The sequence below is a fragment of the Triticum dicoccoides genome, chromosome 3B (genome assembly GCF_002162155.2).
Source record: "Triticum dicoccoides isolate Atlit2015 ecotype Zavitan chromosome 3B, WEW_v2.0, whole genome shotgun sequence".
NCBI lineage: Eukaryota > Viridiplantae > Streptophyta > Magnoliopsida > Poales > Poaceae > Triticum > Triticum dicoccoides.
Window position 1 is genome coordinate 799,118,691 of NC_041385.1, and position 6,678 is coordinate 799,125,368.

At 44.0% G+C, this 6,678-nt stretch overlaps 1 pseudogene; it reads left to right on the top strand.

The window, feature by feature from the left end:
* LOC119282319 overlaps positions 1 to 1,893 on the top strand; it is a 4,423-nt pseudogene extending 2,530 nt beyond the window's left edge.
* Positions 1,894 to 6,678: the final 4,785 nt, after the last annotated feature.

Sequence of the window (6,678 nt, forward strand, 5' to 3'; positions counted from 1 at the left end):
CGGAGGAGGAAGAGCAGGGCCCCGCCGGCGCCGGCGCCGGTCAGGCCAAGCCCGGCCGCGCGCCTGGCGGCGGCGAGGGAGGAGGGAGGAGGAGGGAAGACCGGCGGCGGAGGGATCTAGCGCCCGCCCCGGCCGCCTCGCGGGTGGCGGCACGGGGGGAGGGGGGAGCTAGACAACTCTCAACAGAACTCATGTGCAGCACTATTGTGAAGCACTTTGTTTGTTTGTGGACTGGCCATGCAATGGTAGGCTCAGCCAGGCACCCCATGTGACTGTAGTTGATGCATTTTCCTAGTCTGTGTTGAGGGCCAAATTGTAGCTGTTGGTCACCATTTATGATTGATATGCTTGTCTCAGTTAGAAGCATTTGTAGTATTGCTAGCTAGCAGGATTAGCTTTTTAGAAGACGTTGCTTTGCTATTTTCAGATGTTACTTTTTTAACTAAGAAATTGCCAACAGTAACCTTCGCTTTTTTCATAGAACATTGGTTTTGGATCTTGCATATTTTTTTACTGTTTCTTCCGGCCACTATTTGTCCAATAAGATACATAGTGTTGTGATAGTATCCGTTGATCTGAAGCCCTATCTGTCCAATAATATGCCAGCCGTCCTGCCCAAGTTGACATGGTTTTGGCAAGGACGTGGTTTAGGTTACTGGACTAGCTTAAACTTTTATCAAAATAAAAAGCATTTTCAGTTGATATATCATACTAGTGTTCTGACAGTACAATAGATGTTCATAGGTTATTTTAAAGGTACTCCATGCATGTGCTGGTTAAATCTCATTGGATTGAAGTGATTGAAATACATAATTTTTCGATTTATATAAAGTTATGTTGTCAGGCACTCTGTGATCTATCATTCATTTGTGTTTGCCTCAGCGTTCATACAACTGCATTTTGGGGTTGTACCAATTCCAAGGTTCGTTCTAGCTTGTACCACATCGCAGGTGGTTGCTGATACTTTGCTTCTTCAATGCAACACTGCCATTTACTTCAGATTTTAGCATGCATGTGCTTTATTGTTTAGTCAGATTTACGTGATAGTTTCCTTGGTAAAGAGATGTATGTGATGATAAGAAGGCAATTAGTTCATTTTGTAGTCCTGCTCTTATATATATATGATATATGTGTGTTTTGTTCTTTGATAAAGAACCACTGCTAAAATAGTCTGCCATGTGCGCAGGCAAGGTCATTTGGGAGGCTGGGATGCTTACAATCGTGGTTGTCTTGAGCCTCACTGCTTACACCTTCTGGGCTGCAAGGAGGGGCAAGGACTTTAGCTTCCTTGGTCCTTTCCTATTTGCTTCTCTGATGATTTTGCTCGTCTTTGGGTTCATTCAGGTCCGATGCCGTCCGTTCCATTCTCTAGTTAGGTGTTAGTTAGGTGTGTCGCCCATTTATCTATCAGTCTTCTCTATTCTACAATGCACATATATACTTCTGTTTGCAGATCTTCTTCCCGCTGGGCAAGCTATCTCACACGATCCATGGCGCGCTGGTGGCACTCATCTTCAGTGGCTACATTGTCTATGACACGGGCAACATCATCAAGCGTTACACCTATGACGAGTATGTCTTGGCCGCCGTCATACTCTACCTTGACATCATGTTTCCAGCTGGGCCTGCCACCCTTTATTGGGTGGATGACAGCCAGGCGCGTCACCCTGCCCCTGCTCTCTCATGATTCAAACCCCGTGGACGAGTTTGGTATCCTGACGAGTCCCATGACAAGTAGAGAGGATGCATAAGAAAACTGCTGTGCGTCGGTTCTATTCTATGTATGGTGGATGTGATGTTGTATTTAGGGGATCTTTGACATGCTGGATTGGTGGTGCTGCTGCGTTTACGGTATTCTGATATCATTTGTGTAGCCGTGTGGCTTCTACTTCTTGCTTCCCAGCACATATGAAGTGGTCTCCTGGCCCGCCTTGTGGATGGCGTTTGTCCTTGTACTACGAAAGAGATACTAAACGGACGCCTGTTCGCATGTATACCACTTAGAGAAATCTAGCAGAGTCTGTTATTTGTGTGGTTGTTGCAGCCATATGACATGTAGAGGTTGCAAAGGCAAAACACAAACTCAGATTAGCTAAAAAGAGATTTTCATGTTTTTTGTACATATGTGTCCCACCTGTCTTTGAGTACAACGGTTCTTTTTAGAAGATTCAGACTTTAGTTCGAACGCAAAGAGAAGCATTATTCGTTGTTGACCTTTTACAGTGAATTTCGCATAAAGAACACATTTTGGTAGATCCACCCTTTTCAAGGCAAAAGCACAACCAAACAGTTTTCATTTCTTGTCAGACTTTTTCACCTCCCAATACACCCATAATAAGAACCCATGTCAAGTTTTAGTTTTTTGGGACCATATTTAGGCTTATTTTTTTGTGTGAAAAATACAAAAATACAATCAGTGCCTAAATACAAGCAAAATAGATATAAGAATTGTCTCTAAAATTTAGACAATGTGAGATTATTATTGTCATCATCAATGATATAATACATGATCTAAACCATTCTCACGTGGCAGGTACACAGAATGATTGGATATAAGATGTTCTGGTGGAAAAGGTATTTTATAAGGGTCATTTTTCAAAAACAAATCATTCCATTTGAACTTCCACAATAAAAGTTGTGAGAATTTGAAGTTAGAGGGTCTTTTATGCAGAACCACCTAATTAGTTGTAATTAAATAATTTTAGTTTAAAAGCTATGCCAAGTGGCGTGATCTGGGTCATGCTGTTTAGTGACAATGAACAACAGTGGCTGATTGGTCTTTTTTTTTTAGAAAAGGAGGATTACCCCGGCCTCCGCATCTGATCGATGCATGCAGCCATTTTATTAATTATTACCAGAGACCTTGCAAATCATTACATCAGTAAGCCTGAAGCCACCATCCTGGCGACACCTGTCGCTACTCCTATCCCCTTGATGCAGGGGTGCCGAATATCCGAGCCTAATACCAAACAGACATCGCACCAAAACCTAACATCTAATGCCGGATGCCCCATCCCAACCACATACCAGGAACGGGTCACATACCGGCCCGGCGCACTCACCGAGGCTACAGCCGCCGTCATCCACATAACCATCCCCAGAGCAGGTACCGACGCAACTTGCCAGGTCAGCTGTCAACGCCACCATGGCGCCAGACAGCGCCACCGCCTTGTGTTCCTCCATCCAACCGCATCTGTCGACGATAATCTATCACCGCGCATCGGATGCCGAGTCTCCATGGCGCCACGCCATTGAGATCCACCATCATCGACGTGAAAAATGAAAAACCGCTCCACCACTTGTCTCCTACATCCAGCCGCTGCTCAAAAATGATGCCCCCATGAAGGAAAACAACGCAAAAAGCACCGCCATCGTCTGATCCGAAAACTCCGGATCTAGGTTTTCATCCGGAGCAGCGCAAGTAAGTCGACCGAAACTGCAGTGGCGATGTCTTCAACAAGATAGCGACGTGAAAACGCCGCCATCGCCCGCCATGACCCGAGTCATAGCGCGGTTTTCACCGGCAGCCTCGTCTCCCCACTCGACGCCGGGACTGGATGCGAGAATGCACAACCATCTAGCCGATGAAGACTGAAGACTGAAGACGATGGGCTCGGCCCCTCTGTCACAGAGCGCGTGGGTGCGGTTGTCGTTCGATCTAGCTCAGACAGCTGCGAGATTTAGATCGCAACATATCGTTTTCTGTTTTTACTGGGCACACGATGGGGTGAGTTTTGGGTCAGCTTAGCTGGGCTGATGGGCTGGCTGGGCTTCTTTCACTTTCCCTTTTTCTTTTCTGTTTGTTTTCTTTTTCTTTATTAACCCAGGGTTTGAACCGACTTTTAACTAGCACAATTTCATCACAGTGCAAATCCATTGAACTCTCGAAAATTAGAAAAAAAAATACTAGGGCTCATATGGATCATAGGGAAAACATTTCCAACCCTGATGCGATATTTTTAATACATTTTATCCAAATGGACTTAATATAACTATTAAATATATCTCAAACTTAATTAGGGTTCCTAGAATAGTCAAATTAATTCCAAACAACTTCAAATGCACCGAAGTCATGATATGCAAGTGTATGCTATGTTCACATCCTAATTTCAAAAAAAAAAATTGTATATGACACCACCACGTGGAGGAGTCCTTCCCACTTCTGCGGCCATCGCCGCGTCAACATCCAAGCAGGGTAAGGGGGTGTCTATAAGTATGTTGGCGCCACCACTGCCTCCGCCAGCAAGCCTTGCCGAGGACCATGCGAAGGAGTCCTTCCCGTCGCCACCGCCACCTCCTTGGTCAAACCTTGCCGCCTAGCTAGAGGAATGGGGGCCAATCTTTGCCGGCAACCAGTTGCGGAAGGACACAACCGCATTGAAGAAGCAATGGGTGACCCATCAGACCAGGTCTAGTGGGTATGCGACACTTTTCCATAAAAAGAGTCCGACTAGAGGTAACGAACGTTCAATATCATGCTATGTTAAGAGCATCTCCAGCCGCGCCCCCAACAAGTTTTGAGCCCCAATTACAATTCGAGGATGGACTTGCAACTGAGACAAAAAAATGTCAAAGTCGAGTTGCGGATCGAGGGTGGGGTTGCAACTATGACAAAAGAAGATCGACCCCCGTTGCAAGTTGAGGTTAGAGTTGCAACTTGGACAAAAAATACAGACCTTGTCATGAAAATTTTAAAAAGAAAAGGTGAAAAGCTGGAAAAAATATAAAAATCATGAATAAAAAAAAGAATTTGAACAAAAAAAGGAAAAAAAAAGATTGAAAAAAGTTCACCTGTGGCCACAACAACAAACGAGGAGGCAACGTAGGAGGAGCAAGATCAATTGATAGACAACGGCCTACTGCCATGATGCCCGGCCTGAACGACCCATACATGAATAAGATCAATCAATAAAAAAACAAAGAATACTAATCTTAATGTCTAAATCATGTGGCTAGGAAGTTAGATGTGAGATAACTATTTCACATCTAGATGTGAAATAGGAAATCTGATTCACTTAACCATTGCGTACACGAAGTAGGAGTATTTTCTATTCAAGTAGTCGATCAACACGCCTAGTATTTATCTATAGAAGGTTGAGATTATTTTTTTGAGGGGAAAAAAGGTTGAGTTTTTTCTTTTCTTTTTGAGGATCAAAAGGTTGACAGTTTGACTTGTACTTTCGCACCACAACTTTTAATTTTAATAAGCTTTGGATGACGCAGAAATACTTTATTTTATTTTACAAAACGGGGAATAGAGCCAGTGACGTGACCATACCAGGTCAAGCTCCCTACCGCTAAGGCAAGTGCCTGGTTGGCATAACGCATACATACGACGCCTGCGGTCTATCTGACATTGTGCTGTCGAAAATGAATTCCAAAAATTTGGGGGGTAACAAATTTTCCTGGGGCATCGAGATTTCCGGCAATCGGCGAGTTACCTGAAATTCGCACCGAGAACAAACGGCAGCGGCGTGAGGGAAAAGATGAAACATTTTCGTTTCGAGAGGAAAAGAGGAACTCGCGAGAAAGAAAAGAGGAACTTGCAGCGGCAGCGTGCGGCCAGCGCCTCGAGGAGGACATACATATTTTTGTTTGGTGTGGACGGTGGACGTGATTTATTTCCACTAGTAGTAGGTGTAGGTTATGTCCATGTCAAAAAAAGAAGAGGCAATACGCCATTGTCCATCTCAAACAAAAAAGCAATAGGCTAGGCCATGTCATCAATCCGTGGATGGATGTCTCGACCAATAGGCTTCAAGTGCATGGATTATGTGTTTCTTTGCCAACCAATAAGTTTCAAGTACATGAATTATGTGTTTCTTTGCCAATCAATTGGCTTTAGGTACATGGATCATGCGTTTCTTTATAAAAATGAGTGTGTTGTATGCACTATGTGTAAAATATTACATGATGAAAAAGAATTAGCATGATGCTTAAATGGATGAATAGAATAAGAAGAACAAAGACTGCCCCTGGAGAAAATAAGGAAAAAGAACAATTTCACGGTGGACTCTACTACGACAAACCTCGCCCACTCAAAGTAGCAGTTATGCAATAACACACGTATAGTAGCAGCACCGGGACCCGGTCCTACCAAGAACTAAGAAGAAAAAAAGAGAGGAGACCCCGGGGCTCCGCCCTCCCTTCGCATCCTTGGAAGTCGAAAATCACTGTTTCGGCGTGCGCGTCAACCCTTCAAGGATAAGTGTGCCTCCCAAAACTAGCGCTACACTATCGCCAAGGCCTATGAGGGTCTACTGTTGGAGGAAGGTTTCTAGCATTACCACGCGATGATATGATAAGTGGCATCTTGAGCGATAGGGAGATGGTCATATTGTATCAAGAGTTTGCACACGCCGCAAATACCGTTATGGATCATGTCATGCTAACGATAGTCCCGGCCATGAGGGTACCGTGAAGATTATGTCCTACGCTGATTTCGAGAGGGAAAATGTCGTGTTTCTCATGAGGCAAACCTTGCGGGTACCAATTATGGAAAAAGTGGGTTAAAAATATTATTGATGAACTTTAGTATATGTTTAGCCCATATACCACAAAAAGGAGTCTCATACACCACGGATTCGACCATCAAAATTTAGGTTATTGTCATTTTAATTCTCAGAAATTCAAATGAAGCACAAAAACCCCAAGACTTGACATGGTATCATGATATGC